General features: G+C 36.2%; 1 long non-coding RNA gene across 2 annotated transcripts in view; it reads left to right on the top strand.

Moving 5' to 3' along the window:
* LOC120248263 overlaps nucleotides 1–8,595 on the top strand; it is a 31,071-nt gene extending 22,476 nt beyond the window's left edge. Inside the window, exon 4 of one of the 2 annotated variants that reach the window (XR_005532536.1) lies at nucleotides 8,502–8,595. This is a non-coding gene — a long non-coding RNA (uncharacterized LOC120248263). Of the gene's footprint in view, nucleotides 1–4,754; nucleotides 4,884–8,501 lie in introns of those variants that run through there. The other variant, XR_005532537.1, reaches the window with a different exon arrangement.
* The last annotated feature ends 13,641 nt before the right edge of the window (nucleotides 8,596–22,236 follow it).

Here is a 22,236-nt window from a genome sequence, read left to right as displayed (position 1 = left end):
TTGTAATAACTTTGTGTGGTGACAGATGGTAATTACATTTATTGTGGGGAGCATTTTGTGATGCATGTTATTGTTAATTCACTATTTTATGCTCCTGAATCTAATATAATACTGTATGTAATTATACTTCAATGAAAAATTAATGAAAAAGAGAAGAATGGGGAAAAAAGAAGAATGGGTAGGTATTATATGACAAATTAAGAAGAAACATATGAATTACTTAATAGATGATATTGAGAAAACGGACTCACCATAAAAAAATAACAAAGATTTATACTTACACAATGTAAAAAATGATTTCAAGTGAATTAAAGACTTCTATAAACAAGATAAATAGAGGAAAATATATTTTTGACCATGGAATAAGAAAATAATAAAGAAGTATTTTTGATGTTTTTATTTATTTTTGAGACAGAGGAAGCACAAGCTGGGGAGGGGCAGAGACAGAGAAAGGAAGTGAAACAGGCTCTGTGCGGAGAGCTGAGAGCCCAACACGGGGCTTGAATTCACCAGTGATGAGTTCATGACCTGAGCTGAAGTCGGATGCTTAGCTGACTGAGCCACCCAGCCACCCTTGAAAATACTTTTTAATCAAAAAACACAAACCAATGGGATAAATTTATTACCCCTTCTCAAAACACAGGAATTCAGTTGAAAAACTTGGATTATGGATAGATTTAAAGAACAGGGAAAAAGAAATGATTGTTTCAATGCCTGAAACTTACAGGAATTAATATAAAAATGCAACAAGCTTTGTTATATAAACAAGAAAATAGATAAAAGCTGGATTGAAAACAAAATGAACAACAACAAACAAGCACATCATGGTTGAAGTATATAAACATAATCCAAAGAGATTTCTTATTATTTTTTTTAGAGAGAAAGAGAGAGAGAGAGCACAAGCTGAGGAGAGGGGCAGAAGGGGAGTGAAGGAGAATCTTAAGCAGGATCCACACTCAGCATGGAGCTGGATACTGGGCTAGATGCCACGACCCTGGGATCATGACCTGAGTTGGAACCAAGAGTCAGGTGCTTAAGCAGCTGAGCCACTCAGGCACCTCCAAATAATTTTCTTATAAATAAAGCAGTAAACAACATTACTAGTAGCCAGAGATAGGATGGGTAGAGGATGAGGGAAACCAGTGAGATCACACTTTTTATGCATCTGATTTGAAGAAACAAAGGGAAATTTGGGAGAACTATTGAAAATCTGGGGTACATGAGGCCTCATAATCTGGTGGTGGCAGTATGAATTGGCACATTTTGGAAAGGGACCTGCGATACTTGATGAAAGTAAGCATATTTACATCCTAAACCTAGCTAAATTGACCTTAGTATACATCCCCCAGAAATAGTGGTATGTATGGTAACAGTGGATTTGGTAATATGGGCCTGAAGCGCATCTAGATGACTAAATAAGTAAAATATAGAATTTCATATCCCTCGCATGGGACTATAATGGAATAATTTTCAGCAATTAGAGTTAATAAAGTCTTCTCACATATAGTGATATGATGCCTCTCAGAAACATGATATGGAATGGAGAAATGGAATAAAAATTATATCAAAATCCCACTTCAATATTTTTAGCACTCAATGAAACAACACTATATTTTATAAGAATATACATATAAATCTAAATAAATGCTTGAGTAGATATTGAGGAGCTACAGTAGATGGATGAGAATGTATAGAGGAAAAACAGAAAAAATGATGAATAAAAACAACTACTTTGGCTTAACAAAATATCAGTGTGTTATAAATGAGAAATAGGATTAATTTAGGCCTACACATCTGGGTTCTAAAAAGCAAAATAAAATGAATAAAATGAGAGACACACTTGAGACTCCTTCAAATTAAAGAGAAAGCAAAAGTAAGGGCATAGAATATAACCGACATAAAAGATAAAATAGGTATGCTTATGGGAAAAATTTAATTTTATAGAAAACAATAATAAAGATATAATTGCAATAAATATTTCTAACTGGGAACTAAGAGCCTAAATCTGTAAACTGAAAGGATTTTAACATTCCAGGGAATATCAGAGGAGAAAAAACACTATTAGTTATACATTACTAAGTTACAAATCAACTCAAAAATTAGTCCAAAACAACAAATATTTATTACCTCACAGTTTCTGTGAGTCAGGAACCTGGGCATAGTCTTACCTGGTGCGTCTGGCTCAAGATACTTGTCAGGTCGGGCTGCAATTATCTCAAGATATGAATGGGCCTTCACCTCCACTCTTGTGGTTGTTGGTAAAATGGGCCTTTCCACAAGCCTGACTCTTAAGAGAGCTGGCTTTTCTCAAGTTGAGACATACCCTCTTCATTGTGTGTACCTGTGTGTGTGGGCTTTCCTTAATTTCTGGCACTACAAGCCTCTTTCTGTATAACTCCTGTCACAGTTTTAAAATCTGCCATTTCCTCAAGAAACCATGGTTTGTTTTAATGGACAACAGTATTAAAAACCTAGATCTGGAGGGCACTTGCATGGCTCAGTCGGTTAAGTGTCTGACTTCTGTTCAGGTCAAGATCGCACGGTTCGTGAATTGAGCCCCACATCAGGTTCTGTGCCGTCAGCTCAGAGCCTGGAGCCTGCTTCGGATTCTGTGTCTCCCTTCTCTCTGCCCTAACCTGCTTGCTCTCTGTCTCTCTCAAAAATAAACCTTAAAAACAAAACAAAACAAAACCCTAGATCTGGGCACTCAGTATGCTTGTTATTACAGGGGAGTAATTTCTCTTAGGCTCCCTCAGCTGACAGAGCAAAGAAATATATGTGACTCTACTAGCCCATGTATATGTAAGTACCAATAAATATTTCTGTATGTAACCATCTTTATCTATAGCAAGTTAACCATGCCTTCTTACGATATCTGCAACTCTAATCCATAACCACATAGGTCATTCTAGCCTCCTCCTCGTGCTTACTTGCAAATTCCCACTCCAAAAATGAGAAACCTATCTCTCTGTCCTGCCATCTATTTACTTAATTATTCCATTCCAGTATTCACATATAGACCCTACCCCCATGGGAAACAATTTTACCACAGAACAGTGCTCTTATGTAATTCCTGGAACAATCAAAGCAACAAAACAAGCAAAATTATATTATACTATCCCAAAGTGTAAGATAAATACCTGTGAGTCCTTGTTGATACAAATAAATGGATGAATTAAGAAGAGCAAAGACACTAATCTCCTGTGCAGAGGAATTCCAAATAAATTATGTAGATATCCTACCCTAACTTTGGGAAAACATAACTTCTCACTCTTCAAGTGTGGGCTGAGCATAGTGATTTCCTTCCTACAATATGGAAAGGGGTGGAAAGTAACTTTATAGTGGAGAGACCTGATGGACACTACTTCAGCAGGTGATCATGGTCAATATCAACATACATGAATCATGTTGATCATATGTACCCATGATAGGATGTGATGAAAATAGCATTTGACCTCCGTGATGTTCTTCTTAAAAACCTCTAACTCCAATCTAATTATAAGCAAAACATCAAGTCCCAATACAGAGCCATCCTACATTATATCTGAACAGTACTCCTCAAAACTCTAAAGGCCATCAAAATAGAAGGAAATTTGGAGAAATGTCACATTCAAGAGGAGCCTATGGAGACATGACGGCCAAAGGTAACATTGTATGCTGGAGAGGATCACGAGGGGAAAAGAAGACAATAGATTAAAACTAAGGAAACTAAATCAAGCTTGGGCTTTAGTTAATAATAACGTATCAATTTTGGGCTCACCATATTTAATAAGACTTTAATAATAAGGAAAATTTTATTTCAGGTATAGAAGCTGTACTATCTGTTCAATTTTTCTTCAACCTAAAACTATTGTAAAGTAAACCAATATAAAAACATAAACAAAACAAGTAATTTAATATAGAGAGTATACCTGGTACAGCTTGAAACATAGCAGGTGCTCAGCGAAGTCGATACTAGTGGTTTTAATTTCAGACATGGACAGCAGCCTGAAATGAGAATGAAGGAAACTTCCTAAGCTGGCAAATTGCTACCAACTCAAGTTCAAGTATTGAACTGCAGATGATATTGTCTATGGAGTAGAGAGTTGTGCTATAATTTGATTAGTTGCTAAGTATAAATATTAATGTAATTTTATCCAAATGACTGATATTAATCTCAAAGAAAGGTTTTCTTGTGTTATTAATTCCTACTTTTTAAATGTTTACCTATTTATTTTTGAGAGAGAGAGAGAGCACAGGGGAGAAGCAGAGAGAGGAGACTGAGATTCTCAAGCAGGCTCTGTGCACACAGCCCTATGCAGTACTCAATCCCAAGAACCATGAGCTCATGAGCTCACCAAAATCAAGAGTTGGATGCTTACCCGACTGAGCCACCCAGGCATCCCAAGTAATTCCTACTTTGAGATATCTTCAAAGCTGTCTTTCCTTGTAAAATAATTTAAAGTATTCTTCATAAGGATATCTTTAAACGAACCACACAATCACCTGGAGATAATGTCACATTTAGTAGGTCGAGAAGTATCTGTGTGTAGTGCATGAGAGTCAGTGAAAGAATTCTGAAGGATAGGGTAGATTTCAAACAGAAGAACAAAATAGGAGCAATTACTTCTAGCTAGTAAATTATTGTAAAACCATTTTTTTTTTTGCTACATGGAGAGTTCCAGATATGCCAGTGACGATGAATTTGTTTTCAGCCTTAAAGCTGATAGAAAGAAGCCACTTAATTAAAATTCTAATAATTTCCTCTTTCTTAGAGAAAACATTAAGTGAGACCACATGAAGAGTTTGGATCCAGTCATATGCATCTTTCTGCTCATCAGGGGATTTATTCTCAAGTCCTCACAGTCTTTTCAAAGGAGTTGCTGTCTCATGAACAATCTATGAATATTGGTGGGAGAAATAAGCTTTTATTTACTACTTAAGAAGTTCTAGAATCACTTATTGTGGAAACAATTGCATTTCATCAATGATGTATTATTTGTACAAGTGGAGAAGTTCAATTATAAGAAAGCTTCATGTGAAAAATGTGACTGAATGTCAAGGGAATAGGAAGAAAGGATACAATTTAAAACTACTTCTGTGTTGAAAGCTAATGCCCTGCTTAAATCATTTAAAAATCTGAAAAATGTTTAAAGTAGCAATTCTTAGAAAATGTGTTGGCTTATCTACAGGTATAACAGTAAAGTGAAATTAATTCTCACTCTGTATATAAAATAATTAATATTAGTTTTCTCTTTGACTTAAAACTATTCTTACTAATATGTGAATAACCAGGCTTTTTTCACAAAGTTAATAGAGAATAAGTATCTGATAGACTTTGAATATCTTTTATCTTCAAGTGGAATTTGCTTGGATCTCTGGAAATTTATAGTATGAATAACAAGAACCAATTTTGGAATATCCTAAGATCATATATTTCTTTAATGGTCACTATGAAACAGTACCATTCACATCCAAGTCACAAATGTTGACTGTTTCTCAATTTGTCTGCTTCCTTGGATGCAAATGGGAAGAGCAGAGGGATTCAGCAAGGCTTCTATTCTTCAGAGATTAAAAAGACATGCTTTATTCTTTCTCTCTCCAGTTAAACTAAGAACATTCTTTTTCCTCTCTTTTCATCTTTAAATTTTTTTTATTTTTAGTGCACTCAAGAGAAATCATTTGGCCTTTTTTCAAAACTGAAATTCACTAAGTGACAATGTTTCTTTATCAGCCTCTAATTATATGTCACATATATATATATATGTGTCACATATGTATGTATATATATATATATATATGAGATACCTAGTAACTACTCTCTTTCGAGATGGATAGATCTTAAAGAAATGTAATATATAATTACATAAAGAGAGGGACAGAGTCAAAGAGAAACAGGAAGAGACAGAGACAGAGAGAAACAAAGAAATCTGGCTCTCTATTGTGGTCTTGATCTGTTTTGCATATCTTCAATACATCGTTATCTCTTATTGGCAACTTGAGTTTGTATGCCACCTTGCAACGTGCCACCACATTCACACTTAAAATAAGTCTAATTAACTATTGATCCCTTACTGCTTGTCTAGGGCCATGCTCCTTGCTGTTGTATGAGGGACATATGACATAATCCCCACATCAAGAAGCCTATGATCATATTGAAGATGTAAGGCTTACTTACAGACAACATACCAGACAGTACGTTAGAATGTAATGAGTAGCATAGTGAATGAACATCTTCTTCCCTTTTTCAATGATTCCTCTTTTCATTTGTCTCTCTGTGATGTCTCAGATACTCTTCTTCCCTCTTTCCTTACTTCTGCTTTCTTTTGTATGTAATTGAATTTCATTAGTGATTTCAAAGGATATGGTACTGAAAAGTACAGCACTGGAAGTTCTGTAAACTGCTGTGCAGATTTCAGTGTGTACTCATGCACACAGAGGCACACCTCCATTTGCCAAATCATGTATGTGTGTCTCAAATTCAAGTCCAAGGGGAAAGACCATCTGCCTTGAATGCAGTGGGTTTAGCAGTCTCTAATATCTTGGCTTTCAGAAGGCCACATTCCTACTTTCAATCAATCATTAAGACTAGGGAATGGGAGACACTGATGAATCAGGTAGGCTAAGCCCCCATTCCATCCTCAAGCTAGCAGGACAGTCAGTGCTATCTGAGTAACATGAACTGAGTGCAGAGGATGGACCCCCAAACCCAATGAAGGGATGTTAATGGTAGTTATTGGAAATAAATAATGAGTGGGGATTTTTTCAAATCCATCTTTACTTGGTTTATTAATCTGCATAAAATTCTCTTCTACGCCTCCCTGCTTCCTCCCTTGCTACCCATGCCTGTCCTCCTCTTCCTCTGTCTTTGTGCAGGCCTATCTTCATTTAGTTTTCCAAATTTCTATGCTCTCTATGCTCCCTATGCTCTCACCCACTGAACTACTTTTGAATGTGCTTTTACTTCTAATTGGAATGATCTTCCTACCCTATTCCCCTAATTCCCCACACCCTCTTCTCTCTCTCTTTCTCTCTAGGTGACTCCCTCTCATTCTTTTGGTTCCACATTAGAATAGGGCTCCTCAGACCATATCCAGTTATTTTCATCCACTGTAGCCCACATAAGTCCCCATATTTTATTCTTTTATAACACTAATGCATTCCTATAATGTACTCATCACTATATTAATACAAATATTAATTCATGATTATCAGTGGGATGATTTTTTTAATGTTTATTTATTTTTGAGACAGAGAGAGACAGAGCACAAGCAGGGGAGGGGCAGAGAGAGAGAGGGAGACACAGAATCTGAAGCAGGCTCCAGGTTCTGAGTTGTCAGCACAGAGCCTGACACGGGGCTCAAACCCATGAACTGCGAGATCATGATCTGAGCCAAAGTCGGACACTTAACTGACAGAGCCACCCAGATGCCCAATCAGTGGGATGATTTATAATGGCTGTGTCCCCTACTACAATGTCATAAACTTCAGGAAGGCAAGAACTTCATCTTTTTTTTGTTCACTGCTGTATCCTGACCTCATAGGAGACTGTTTGCTGCATAGAAAGTGTGTTCAATATATGTTGTTGAGTGCATGAATGAATGCAGAGTAGTGCTAATGTTATGAAAAAGTTAAGACAATGTTTTTTTGCAAGCTACATATAACATTTTATAAATTCAAGACTTTGTTTTTACCTTCATGAGTATTATTAGCTATGTTAGCAAGAAAGCTAACTCCAGAGCAAATCAGCAAATATTCATTGACATTTCAAGACTAAATAAAAAGGCAAAAACATGGTCATTGTGACTTTTATAACACATATCCATTGCTGTGGGAAAAAAATTGTCCTTAAAAACTGTAAACCGCAGGGTAGTTTGTAGTTTGTTTGTTAGTTTAACTGATATTTTAGTTACAGAGTTCCAAGTGTAGGTAGGTTGAGGAAGAATTCTAAGGACTAATTAATAAAATAATAAAGCTGCAGAATAAAAGAAACAGTCTCTAGGAGCGCCTTGGTGGCTCAGTCGCTTAAGCGTCCAACTTCGGCTCGGGTCATGGTCTCGCGCTTCGTGGGTTCGAGCCCCACTTCGGGCTCTGTGCTGACAGCTAGCTCAGAGCCTGGAGCCTGTCTTCGGATTCTGTGACTCCTTCTCCCTCTGACCCTCCCCTGCTCACGCTGTCTCTATCTCTCTCTCAAAAATAAATAAACCATTAAAAAAAAAGAAAAATAAAAAGAAACAGTCTCTAAACCAAGGAACCATGATGTGAGTGGCAGGGAACACCCTTATTAGCATGCCAGGCTCCTGAGAAGTAGCCTCAAACCAGTCCTCAAGCAATGATATTAGGTAACTCTGCCCAGTATTTGTTCTCTTTAATCCTGCTTCCTTTTCACTATTTGTTTTCTCATTCTTTAATTTTTCAATGCCATTCCACATCTCTGGCTCCAGTAACTCCAGTTAAAACTAGTCAGGCTTACAGTAATGAACACCCTCAGTCCTAACTCAAGACTCTTCCCTACCTCTTAGACTGCATCCTGTACTGTTTTCCTGGTACACAAGCCCCATCGTCACCTTCCTGGTTTTGCTCTTGTTCTGCCCGAAGTGACACCTGTACACTCTTAAATTGGTGAGAGTTGTATAGCTGCTACATTGTTGTTGTGTTGAATCCTGCGGGGTTGATCCTATAGTGAAAGCACTTGTACATTTGCCATCATCTTGGGTTATCACCACAGAGTTTACTTGGTAAAATACTTCTTGAATTTATTTCCTTGTTTTAACCATAATATTTTAAAACTGTATTTTACACTTTGGATATTTATTGGTGTAAAAAATGCCAATTTTTACATTCTGTTTCAATGCTTGATCACTGTCAACACTAAAAGAAGCACTAGAATATAAAGGGCGCTCTAATGCCAGCAGGGGAGCTGGGTCCTCGGACCCTTCTCTGCCAGCCTCGGGGCCAGACAGGGACAGGAGTCCTTGACTTTTCTTGAATCTCTAGCTCCTCTCTTGTGAACCAGGTCTCATGTAACTCAGGTATTTCTGACTTGATGTTCTAATGCAAATAATCTTATGCATGCTAGAGGGGCTTCACTAGGGAGGCTTCTATATGGGACAGAATACTTCCAAACATTTCAGTGCTGTTCTCTCTACCTTGCCACAGAAGACTACATTCTCCCTTTATAGAAATATGGTTAATCGGTCCCCATCTTCAGAAACTGTGATATTAGTAAAGCTAATAGCACATGAGATTGTTTTAGCTTTTTTCTATCTTAAAATGTTACCTCTATGCATATATATGCATATATATATACTTATTATATATTGTCTATATCTTACCTATATATAAAATATACATATATGAAAAAACTATTATATCAAACTCCTGATTTTATACACATTAATATTCAAGTTGAGGCTAAGTTTATCTGAGGTTAAAAAGTAAGTAAGTAGAAAAAAGACTAAATCCAATGAAAATTACTGAATAAACATACTTTATTCATTTAACTTTTGTTATTAGGCAAGAACTTTGCAGAATCTTCTCAAAATCTGAAGAACTGGAAACCTTGGCTATGTCAATCCGAAAAGACCCAAGTGGAGCCTAACCTGTTAGCTTTTTGAAGCTTTGTACTTTCTCCAATACACTTCTAATGAGGCTTTCCAAAGAGACCTTGTTTACTCCTTTGTGTGGTCCAATCTTTCACGAGAGTTTGTTGATGATGTTTGTTCTGCCTATTTGTACATTTGAATTTATCATTATTAAAACATTTGCTAGCTTTGCTTCATTGGAGAATATAACACACACAGCGCCTTCAACATTAGTGGGTTTTCTACATTACTGAATTTTACTGTGGCTCTGCCCTATGTCTAAAAATTGATCTGACAGAATAGGCAACACCACCACACAGGCGCTGACAGTCAGTGACAGTTACTGGGAGGAAGAAAGGGCAATGGGATGTAGCATTAAATAGAAATCTTTTTCAGAAACACATCTGCAAGGCTACAAAAAGCTTCATTGTTTTAGGGAGACATCACTTCATTAATAGACTGAGGGTTTGAAGCTGAATTCAGCAATATTTTGAAAAATGCAGGTTCTCTTCATTAAACTATTTGTATCTAAGTTTTAAGGGATTTTTTTAAAGGTCCATTTCACTGCAACTTTTGTAGCTAGGGTAACTGAAATTCATTATCTTCTCAGCCCAAATCCCAGACTAACTTTAATCAAAGGGAGTTTTATACTGAAGACATACAATTTCTATTTAATTAGATGGTCTAGGGCATATAGATGAGCTAATATTTCTAGAGGCATCTCTAAGGCTTTTTACAAGGGCCATTGTGTTTTACAGTGTCACAGGAAAAAAAAAGAAGTTAAATCATGATTTTTACTAGGGCTTTAGGGGAAAAAAAAAAAAAAGAAATTGCCTTGCATTGTAAACAGGATTATTCAAACCCCTTCTGCCTCAAGCAAAAAGCATAAGGGCAGCTTTTAATCAGGTTATTACATAAAGGTTTAGTATGTTCTCAGTTTTTAGAGGATGAAAATCCAAGGCACTGTGAAGGTAAGTTTAAGAACCCTATCTAGATGCTCAGTGAGTATTATGAAGCAAAAGAACCAATCTGATTTCAAGTAGCTATTGTCATCGAACCTATAAAGTCTGGTCTCTCTCTCTCTCTCTCTCTCTCTCTCTCTCTCTTTTATTTTTATTTTTTTTTACAAATCTGTGTTACCTATTTGCAGTTCTCTGTTTAAGGTAATCTTAATAATGAAAGATACAGATGATGCTAAATCAATATTGAATGGAATTCGATTAATGAGGTTCTCTGCTTTCCCTCTGGTCTTTACAGTATCCCTCAAACAGCTTCCTGGACTTTCTGAAAATGTCCCGCAGTTACTGTAACATGAAGAGTGCTCACAAAACCAGTAATATACATTAGTGTTTTATGTGGATGATACTTGCTCTAAACCTATTTTGAAATTTCAATCTAGGTACTCCACTAATCACAAATCATTCTGGGATTCTCTCTAACTTTAAAAGTTATTAGAATAAATCCAAAGCAATGTTTGAGTATTGGGTGGCCAAATGCACCTCTGCTTTAAGGTTTCCTTTAACTTGGTCCTTGGGGCGCCTGGATGGCTCTGTCAGTTAAGTGTTGATCTCCTGATTTTGGCTGAGTTGATGAGTTCCAGCCCAGCGTCAGACTCTGTGTTGACAATGAGGAGCCTGCTTGGGATTCTCTGTCTCTCCTCTCTCTCTGCCCCTCTACCTCTCGCTCTCTCTAAATAAATAAATAGTTCCTCAAACATCATCTCTTTTATTATTTGTACTTCTTTCTTTATATCTGGCCTATGGATTTAATTTTTCTCCTTAGCCACTCTCCAGAACTGTGGAACCCTATGAGGTGGCTATTACTAGAATTAGAGTGCTTCCACTTGATGCTGTTATTTTGTTATCCAAGATCTGCCTTCTAAAATTAATTGGTTACATTTATAAATAAACATTCTAAAGATACTTTTGTTGTTTTATAAATAAGATATTATCAAATATTAATACTGACTTTTTGGCAAACCATTAGAATACCTAAAACTACAAAACTAATATAACAAGAGATACCAATTTAAGTATGAGCTGATGAGATATAGAATATAGACCTAAAAAATCTATTTGTTATATCTTGATGCAATTGTTCCTAAAACAAACTTATGACCTATTTCATATTATAGGAGAAAAATGACATTCCTATCATTTTTCCCTTTTGATTTAGAAGCATCAGTACCTCATTCCTTCTAGAAGAGCAGAATTTAAGGAATGGATTTGGCTGCTAGCAGCTTTAGCTACAGATTCATTTGATTTATCATCTTAAATAGCAAATAATCTTTCTTCTTTCTTATTGAAATATAATGGACATATAATATTATATTGGTTTAAGATGTACAACACAGTGATTCAACCTTTGTATGCCCTGAAATGATCACCGCTATAAGTCTAGTTAGCACCATTACAATACAAAGTTAACACAATATTATTGACTATATTCTCCATGCTGTACATTACATCCCTGTGACATATTTATTTTATAACTGGGAGTTTGTACATCTTGATCCCCTTCACCCATTTCAGCCCCTCAAGACCCCAACTCTCTGAACAACTACCAATCTGTTCTCTGTATTTATGGATCTGAGATTTTGTTTATTTGTTTGTTTAGGTTTAGTTTTAGTTTTGATTCCACATATAAGTTAAATGATGCAGTTTTTATCTCTATGTATTTTTTGTTATTTCACCTTTGATTGTTTTTCAATGACCCTGTGGTTGCTCAGTAGCATGTTGTTTAATTTCCATGTATTTGTGGGCTTCCCTCCCCACCACTTTTCTTCTTGTAATTAATTCCTGTGGTTGGAACAGATGCTTGATATGATTTCAGTCTTCTTGAATTTACTGATACTTGTTTTGTGCCCCAACATGTGATCTATCCTGGAGAATGTTCCATATACACTTGAGAACAATGTGTATTCTATTGCTTTTGAATGGGATATTCTGTGTATATTTAATCTGTCTGTTCTAATGTGTTGGTTAAGGTCAATGTTTCCCTATTGATTTTTCATCTCAATAATCTGTTTATTGGTGTAAGTGGGGTGTTAGATTCCCCTACTGTTATTGTATTGATGTTAATTTCTCTGTTAAAGCCTGTTAGTATTTGCCTTATATACTTTGGAGCGTCTATGTTGGGTGCATTTACAAAATTATATATTTTTGTTGGATTGACCCCTTTATCATTATACAATATTCTTCTTTGTATTTTATTAGTCTTTAAAGTCTATTTTGTCTGATATGGATATGCATACAACTGTTTTTTTTTTTTCATTTCTATTTGCATGGAATATCTTTTTCCATCCCTTCATTTTCAATCTCTATGTGTTCTTAGATCTGAAGTCTCTCCTAGGCAACATGTAGGTGTGTCTTGTTTTTTTTTTTTTTGTCTATTTGTTTGTTTTTATCCATTTAGCACTCTCTGTCTTTGCTTGGAGAATATAGTCCATTTACATTTAAAGTAATTATTGATAAGTATATACTTATTGTCATTTTGTATATTGTTTTCTGGCTCTTTTTATTTTTTCTCTATTCTTTCTTCTTCTCTTTCTCTCTTTCCTTGTAGTTTTATGACTTTCTTTAGTGTTATATTTAGATACTTTTTCCTCATTTTCTTTTGTGAGTTTGCTATAAGGTTTTGCTTTGTGGTTACCATGAAGCTTAAATATAACATCCTATAACAGTCTCTTTTAAATTGATAGCAACTTAATTTTGAACACATTTCAAAATTCTCATTTTTACATCTACCCTCACATTTTATGTTTTTGTTGTTACATTTCCTCTTTTTTTAATGTATAACCCTTAACAAATTATTGTTTTTTTAGTTAATTTTGCTTCTGGCATCTTTTAACCATCATACTGGCTTTATAACTAATTTATCTACTTTCTTTTCTACATATTTACCTTATCTAAAAAGATTCTCACTTTTGAATGTTTTCTTATGGATTAATCAGTTAATCAGTCTTTTCAGCTTAAAGAAGTCCCTCTAACATTTCTTATAAGGCTAGTTGAGTGGTGGCAAACTTCTTTCATATTTGCTTATCTGGAACTCTTTTTCTCTCCTTCAATTCTGAAAGATAGGTAGGTAAAACATTCTTGCTTGGAAGGTGTTTTTTTTTTTAATTTTTATATTTTGCTTTGTTTTCATTTTCAGCACTTTGAATATTTGATACTCCCTCTGGCCTGTAAGGTTTCTGCTGAAAACTCTGCTGACAGCCTTATGGGTTTCCCCATACATAACAAGTTGCCTTTCTCTTGCGACTTTTAAGATTTTCTCTTTATCTTTGACTTTTGACATTTTGATTATAATGTGTCTTGCTTTGGATCTTCGCGGATTCATTCTATTTGGAACTCTCTGGACTTCCTTGACCTGGCCCTTTCCTTCTTCCAATTTGGACATTTCTGAGCCATTATTGTTTTCAAATACATTTTATGCCTTCATTTCTTTCTCTTCTCTCTCTGAGATCCCAGAATGTGAATGTTGTTCTACCAGATGTTTTCTCATAGGTCTCTCATGTTATCCTCATTAATCTTTTTTTCTGCTCCATCTAGGTAATTCCGATGCTTTGTCTTCCAGTTCACTGATCTGTCCTTTTGTGTCATCCAGTCTGCTATTGAACCTCACTAAAGTATTTTTCAGTTCAACTATTGCATTCTACAGCTCTGTGTCATCTGTTTGGTATTTTCTTATATTTTCAACATCTTTGCTGAAGTTCTTATTGTTTTTTTCCATTCTTCTCCCAAGTTTAGTGAGTATCTTTATGACTATTGCTTTGAATTCTTGATCAGGTAGATTATTTTCTAAAAGGTCTTTTTCTGAAGTTTTGTCTTATTCTTTCATTTGAAACATATTTCTCCGGTTCCTCATTTTGCTTGCCCCTCTGTGATTGTTTCTAATTTTAGGCAAAACAGCTACCTTTCCCACTCTTGAAGCTATGGACTTGTGTAGGTAATAAAACTTTTCATTCACCCTTGCCCTAGTTCTTGGTTGTTTCTTAAACCTTTGTGATTGTTTAAACAGCCTGATTTGTTATAGATATGACCCCACTCATGAAGAAGTACTAAGACCTGTCAGTGATCCAAGGGGAAGAAACTCATTTTGTACCTAGTTTCAGGCTGATTGGAAGCCAGACCTTCAGGCAGTAGCTCTTAAAGTATGTAAATATATGTAGTCTTCTGGAGTGACAGTCATAAAATCTGCTGGCCCATAAATCAGGAGACCTGGAGGGGTCCATTGGCTAAGAGTTGCAAAAATGGGGGTCCTATATAAATTTATAAGTTCCTTTCTTGGAGATTTCATCAAGTTGTAGTGAGCCTAAAGGGTTGGACAAAGATAGTGTCTCCCTGCTTATATTCCTAGAGGCACCACCAGAGCCTCTAGATGTTGTTGGAAATCTGAAGTCTGTCCTGCAGGATGAAGCCCCAGGGTCAGTAATTATGGCTTTTTCACAAGAAGATTGGGGGTGTGTTTCAGGTTACTGTGTGTTCAGTGTTCTGAGGGTTTGGGCCTGCTAAAAACTATCTTCCCCATTGTATAGTCACTTGGAGGTCAGGAAAGGCAGTCCTCTTGATCATCAGGGTCAGTTGAATAAGGGGTGGCTGCTTTGTGGTTTGTGTGGTTCTTCTGGCTTCAGTAAAGCAGCTGAAGGGCATAGGTGGCAGGGAACACCAGAGGCTTCAGAACCACAGTGAGAAACCACCTATATTGTGCAGGGCTGCAGACTTCAGCAATACGGTGGGATAGCACTTTGTGTGCATGTGCTGGCCCCAGGATGGGGACAGGAGAATGCAATGACCACTCATGCTTGCCAGCTCCAGCCAGTGTGGAGGAGAGTGTCATGACCCCTGCCCTCACTGGCTTTAGCAGGGAAGGGACAAAATGCCATGACCATTCACACTTGCCTGCCCCAGCCAGAAAGTGGGAAACCATTGCAACTTCCTACAATCAGAAGCATGAGCTCTGCTCTGCAGAGCAGTGGGATAGTGCTGTGACCACTTGTCCCTGCTCACCCCAGTGATGCAGAAGAGTGCACCATGCCTGACTGTCTCTGCCAGCACTGGCGGGGTTGGCAGAGAGTGCACAAATGGTGACCTCCAGAGCCCCCATCTCTGCAGAGAACCCTAACTTCTCCTGGCACTCCACCGTATGCCCTCAGAGCAACAAATGAATTTCTACATACTGTCCAGGAGTTTGTCAAATGGGTACTTTTGCTTTAGCTCCTAGAGTGAGTGAGACTTTATGAAGCCATTTAAAAGAAGGATCTGTTTGCTACAGCATTTTTGGCCTTTCTCACATATAGGCCCCTTTAGTTTTCTAAGCCAGAATTTTGGGGGAGCTTGTCGCTTAAGTGCGGATCTTAAAGGGTGTCTAATGTGAGGAACCAACCCCTTGGTCCTGTGGGAGATGCATTGTACTGATGAGATTCTTCCCTATTTTGTGTTGCCACTTCAGAAGTGGGGGGTTTTGGTGAGATTGTCTCAGCCTCTCCTCACAGCTGGATGTGGTCCTTTTATCCTTTGTTGTGAAGTAGCAGTTAATAAAGCTTTCAGATCTCTCTCAGAAGGAAATGACCCACATGTGGCCATAGATTTGCCATGTGTGTGGGAGGAGGTGAGTTCAGGATCTTCCTACTCTGCCATCTTGGGCCCCTCCAAAATAATCTTCATTTTATTCTGTTTATGTTTTTACTTCAGTTTGTCTTGTGTTCAAAATACACAGGTTTATACCTGAAAATTTGGAAAATGCAAGGGAGTATAAAGGAACAGGAAAATCATAACCTAGTGTTCATTGATTTCCTTCTCAAATATTTACCTAACACTCTCCCAAGGACTGGCAATTCAACGGTTGTTCAGGTGCCATAGCTGACCTTAAGGCACCCACAGTCTAGCAGAGGAGACAAACACATAAGCTGGCACTTCAGGGAAGAATAATATCGACACTGCAGATGCACAGAGAACATTGCAAGTTGTGCACAAAAATGGTTTTCCACAGAAGGCAACATATAAATGGAATCTTAACATTTCTTTATTCCTTCATTCCTTTGTTGGTTTATAGGAACGAGGGAGTAGGTGTTTTGACTGAAAAGCAGATGAGAGGAAATATTTAGACAGGAGATTGGAGGCCAGGGTTTGGAGTGTAGAAAGAAACACTTGTAGAAGACTTGGGTTTGAGTAGGCAGAGGGACAGAGCCCTCATTCTTCAAGACTGATAATGATTCTTTTTTGATGTAGTAGAAAAAAAGTATAAAATGATGGAGACAAATATTAACTGTGTTTTCTTGAGAAGAGTAATAAAGATCTGAAGTAGTCCTTGAAAGAAATATAGGAGTTAATAGATTAAGAAAAGAAGATCCTGCAAAGTTAATGGTCTGAGATTTAAAAAAAAAAAAATTAATGTTTATTTATTTTTGAAGAAGAGACAGACAGAGTATGAGCAGGGGAGGGATAGAGAGAGAAGGAAACAGAATTCAAAGCAGTCTCCAGGCTCTGAACTGTCAGCATAGCACCTGATGCAGGCCTTGAACTCACGAGCTGTGAGATCATGACTTGAGCTGAAGTTGGACAATGCTTAACCAACTAAGCTACTCAGGCACCCTGAGGGCCTGAGATTTTTAAAAGATGAGTTTTCAGTGATCCTAATCATCATTGATTTTGTGTTTCTTGGAAGCACTGATTTAAAAAAAAGAAAAAGGTACATAATTGGCATGTAAAACCTAACAGGGATCACTGTTAATATGGTAGTATTAGCTCATTTTTGGATTTACCAAGTTAACACAAAAATATGGAGAAGCAAGAGAGTGGAAAATTTACTTTTCTCAATTATAAATCAGAATAGGATGGCAAAAGTTGACTCTGTACCTAATTTTGATCAACTTTAAAATCATAGGAGTTGGGGCACCTGGGTGGCTCAGTCGGTTAAGCATCAGACTTCAGCTCAGGTCATGGTCACACAGTTTGTGGGTTCAAGCCCCGTATCAGGTTCTGTGCTGACAGCTCAGAGCCTGGAGCCTGCTTCAGATTCTGTGTGTCCCTCTCTCTCTGACCCTCCCCTGCTCACGCTGTTTCTATCTCTCTCTCTCAGAAATAAAAACATATTAAAAAAAACATTAAAAAAAATAAAATCATAGGAGTTATCGGGGCACCTGGGTGGTTCAGTTGGTTAAGCGTCCGACTTCAGCTCAGGTCATGATCTCTCGATTCCAGCCCTGCATTGGCTTCTGTGCTGGCAGCTCAGAGCCTGGAACCTGTTTCAGATTCTGTTCTTCCTCTCTCTCTGCCCCTCCCCCGCTCATGTTCTGTCTCTCTCTGTCTCAAAAATAAACTATAAAATAATTTAAAAAAATAAAATCATAAGAGTTATGATATGTTCTTGCTGGAAATTTTCCCCTTACTACAATATTTCTTCATCACACTATCTCCACAGAATGTTACTAATAAAAAGTGTCTTTTATCCTCAGTTGTTCATCTTCAAAATCTACCCATCAAACAAGTATAAGCTTATATCTTATCTTCTGAATGAAGCAACTCATGTCTTCACTTACTCCCTGAAATCTCATTGAAGACAAAAATAATGCTCCCTCATGTAAAAATTCAGTATTTGATTATATATGTGAGTTTCAGAATAGAAGATGGTATTGAAGTTAGCAGTGAACAGACCTACTTTCCTCAACTATCTAGGAACACATGTAGAATTGAGTCCCAGTTGCATATTGCCCTATGTAAGCTTTGAACATGGCAAGAGCTAAATCAGTCACTAGTTTTAAAACAGTTTTGAACTGAGCAAACTGAATAATCAGTTGTTTTCATTCCTAAATATTCTGGGGCTAATGTCAGGAGGTTGAACAGAAAGGTGGGGTTTCAGGGAGGAGTTCAAAGTGTAGGGAAAGGTCTACAAAAGGCTGTATCAATTCCCAGCCATTGGCTCGATGAAAATTGTAGTTGTCAATGTAGTGTATTTGTTTTCCATTTTGAAAGGGTTAATTAGAAGCTAGTGTACAGGAAGCATATACTTCAGAAACGTTTATTCACTCTCTGCATTTAAAAATGCAAAATATCAGGATAATTTGCTCTCAGAGAATAAGTTAAAATCTATCATAAACCTATTATAAGCTTTCTATTGGCACTGGATCTGTTTATGTAACATCAAATTCAACTGTACTTTTTTTTTTCCTATTTGTTCACATCGCTAGGAATAATCATTAAATTCAGACAAAACCTGGTCAGTCAGTTTTATCCAACCTTTTTCAATTGATTAACTCTTTGATGGCTTCACTGTGATGAGGACTGCGCTTTATACCAACATCGAACATGAGATTCAACAAATGCACTTTAATTTCCCAAAGTAGAAGGGGTTATAAAGAAACTTCAAATAGCTTTATCAGAAAAAAAAATAATATAAAAGTGCATTTCAAGCATAGCTTGTTTAAAAAAAAAATCCAAAACCCTGAATCTAAACACCAAGTCTCATTATAACATTAGAAAAGATTTTTTTTCCATTTTATGTTTTCAATATTATCTCTAGAGTGTAATTTTACATTCCATGCCATAGAATCTCTTATTTTGTGTTTTTGCTTGGCTTCTACAACCAGAGCCAATATCTCCAACTTGTCAGTCACATACGCTAGATTGGAATAAGCAAACTGGGAAAAACAACAGGTATATTTCAAATAATCACCATGGCATATTGGGAGAATTGCTGATAAATTGGCACAGCATTCACCAGTTCTGTTTATATTATTTGCCTGCTGATTTTGTTACTGTATTTCTTATTGTTTAATATACAGCAACAAGCTCAGGCACCTGCAGAGATGTTCAAAATCAAGCAGGCCTCCAACTACAGAAAAGCAATTTGTCTGCATTTTCTTAATTCAAATAAAAATTTATTTTCTCCGGTTTTTCAAAGTGCATGGCACAGCATGCTTAATTTCTGCAAAATTTCATCCAAATGGTGTTGTGGTAGCAATGTTGGTTTTTCAAGCAAGAATGCTTTGAGAAGAAGAAAAACAAGCAGCATTGTTTTCTTTGGTGCGAGCTCTGAGAATACAAGCATCTCCCAGGCCACCCAGGTGGGGCTGGCTTTCCTCTCCAGAGGAGCAGCAGCATAACCTAGTGGAAAGATCCTGGACAGGGGCACGGAGATGGAAGTTCTCCAGTGTAATCTTGAGACCGCTTATCATTCATTTAGGCTGTCTCTCTAGTAGAAGGTGAAACAACTAACTGGTGGGAACGAGTCACTGGTTGAAAATGGAAGAAATTGGTTTTTGCCATTAGGAATTTTATACATCTGATAGAGACCTTTACAAGAAATCACCTACAACATAATGAAGTGAAGTTATGCATGTGATCATATTCCAAATATTTGCTTCTAATCTGAGAAAAATAGTGACTGTTGTTCACATCTACCTGTGAAATTTAAAACTGTGGATAAAGGTACATATAGACAAATAATTTTTCTTTGTCACAGTAGCTCTGTCATACATATGGCTTTTAGTATTTTCTTTTTTAAACTTATTTATTCTCAAACACAATACATTTGCGTGTATAATAGATTATATATAATTGTAGGTCTACTTTAAGCCACATAGTGCATTTTCTTGAATTTAAACCTCTTAATTTTATTTATTATATTTTGACTTAAGATTATATTTTAAATTTGTTCCTTGCGAGCATTAGAATTCTTAGTATGTGATTTAGTTTATGTACTGTAGAGATTTCTTTATGTAAATCACTGCAAAATACTAACCTGCATTGGGTAATCTAAAATATTTAGGACAAGTAAGGGAAAAATATATTTTCTAAAATATATTGAAATTCTAAAATATATTTTCAAGTTTATCTTCACCTGTATACATTCAAATTACTTACAAATGTATGACTAAAACATAAGGGTATTTGAGATTGATAATAAAATTGAGCCGTGGTTCTAAATCTCAAATCCTATCCATATATGTTGAGAAAAAAAAAGATAGCAACATTAGCAATCATAAATATTCTACATTTACCTTACGAATCCAATTGAGATATATTGGATATCTCATCTCTGGATGAAGAATTTAAGAGTAAAACAGGCTGCAGTATCAACTAATAAATACAGCATGAATAGAAAAGGTACTTTTAAAATTACAATCACCCTTGCCATTTCTATCCTTTCCGCCTGGATCTGTAGTCAGTGGTTCATAATTTCACTGGGATTAATTTGCCAGCATTCTGAAGACACTTATCTTATTTTCTGGAATTCAGAAAGGGATCAGCCTCCACACAATCTATTTCACTTATCTTTCAGAACAGCAGCACATGATGAAAGGAGATTCATGTTGAATGAATATATTTGTCATTGTCCGTGGTGCCTAGATTATATGAATATGACCTAGATGATATTTTTTTTCCTGAATGCAATGGTACATACTTATGCATAAATAAATCCTATGCAGTTTAAGAACTATCCTTCTGATTCCCAGTTTTAGTCATAAATTGATGCCCTCATCTTGATCATAAGTTATTTTTCCTAGAAGAAGATTTTCTTGATTGTGAAAGAGAAAGTAGGACTTCTATAAACATTTTTATAATGCTTAATGGTTCATAAGTTACCTATTTGGATGCCTTTGTGTTTGAACCCAGATTATAAATGTAAACTGGCTTCCTAACTCAGAATCTGTTTAGACGTCAGAATGACTGTTATTTTCCAGATAAACACATACATACACACTCACACACATACATACAGATATATAATTTCAATGGTAGAGAACTGTATGTAGGTAAGATGGATATTTCTAAATTTTTGTGTCTTTTTTCTTTTTTTTTTTTTTTTTACATAAATGAACCTGGTTTCGTTGGGTCTTCTTCATTTTCTAGATGAAAAGGAAGAGAGAAAGTAAAAGACAGCAGACACAATAAAACATAAATCAAAGTGCTAAACTTGGGAAATCTTGATAGATGCAACTTCCCTAGTAGTGACAATATAGGGGACACATTTCACTTTTAAACTTTTTTCCATTAGTTTTTTGACAGGAGTACACCAGTTCAGCTTTAATGAGATTCTAGTGTAAAAACTTCAGGCCTAAATAAAAGAAACAAATCAAAAGGACCAAATGATTGCCATTTAATGTGAAAGAATGGACGTGCAAACAATCATTGTATGACAGCTAGCTGTGCTGGTCGCTGCAGAATGACAGGTAGAACAATTCAAAGTTACTGATCTAAAGATGGAATAACAGCTTATATGTTTGAAGTGCTCCGAAGATGAAGAAATAAAACAGACTCTGAGATAAGACATGGTTAAGCCTTTTAAATTCCATGCTCTATTGTCAGTATCATTTGAATGGTTTTGTACACATTTTTTTTTCTGAAATCATGTGATTGAGAGAATTAATTTTAGAGCTTGTTTTATGATTTTATACTTTAGGCTTCAGAGATTTTTATAAGCTAAATAAGAATACCACATAAAGTATGCTTGCATAATCAAAACTCCTTTTTAGTGGTTTGCTCGTCTACATACGCACTGTAAGAGCTCACATTTGGGCTTATATTAGTAAGGTAACTTACACATCAGAGTTCTGCTTTGATATGAATGAAGACTGATTACTTTTATACTTAAACATAATTTTAATTTGATGTTTTTCTTTTAGTTATTTTTTTTATTTTGGAAAATAAAGAAAATCACCAATTCTTTCTTT

The sequence above is a fragment of the Hyaena hyaena genome, unplaced genomic scaffold, assembly GCF_003009895.1.
Source record: "Hyaena hyaena isolate Hyena2069 unplaced genomic scaffold, ASM300989v1 scaffold_574, whole genome shotgun sequence".
NCBI classification, from domain to species: Eukaryota; Metazoa; Chordata; class Mammalia; order Carnivora; family Hyaenidae; genus Hyaena; species Hyaena hyaena.
The sequence above is the reverse complement of the archived record's forward strand: the minus strand, read 5'-3'. Positions and strand labels throughout refer to the sequence as shown.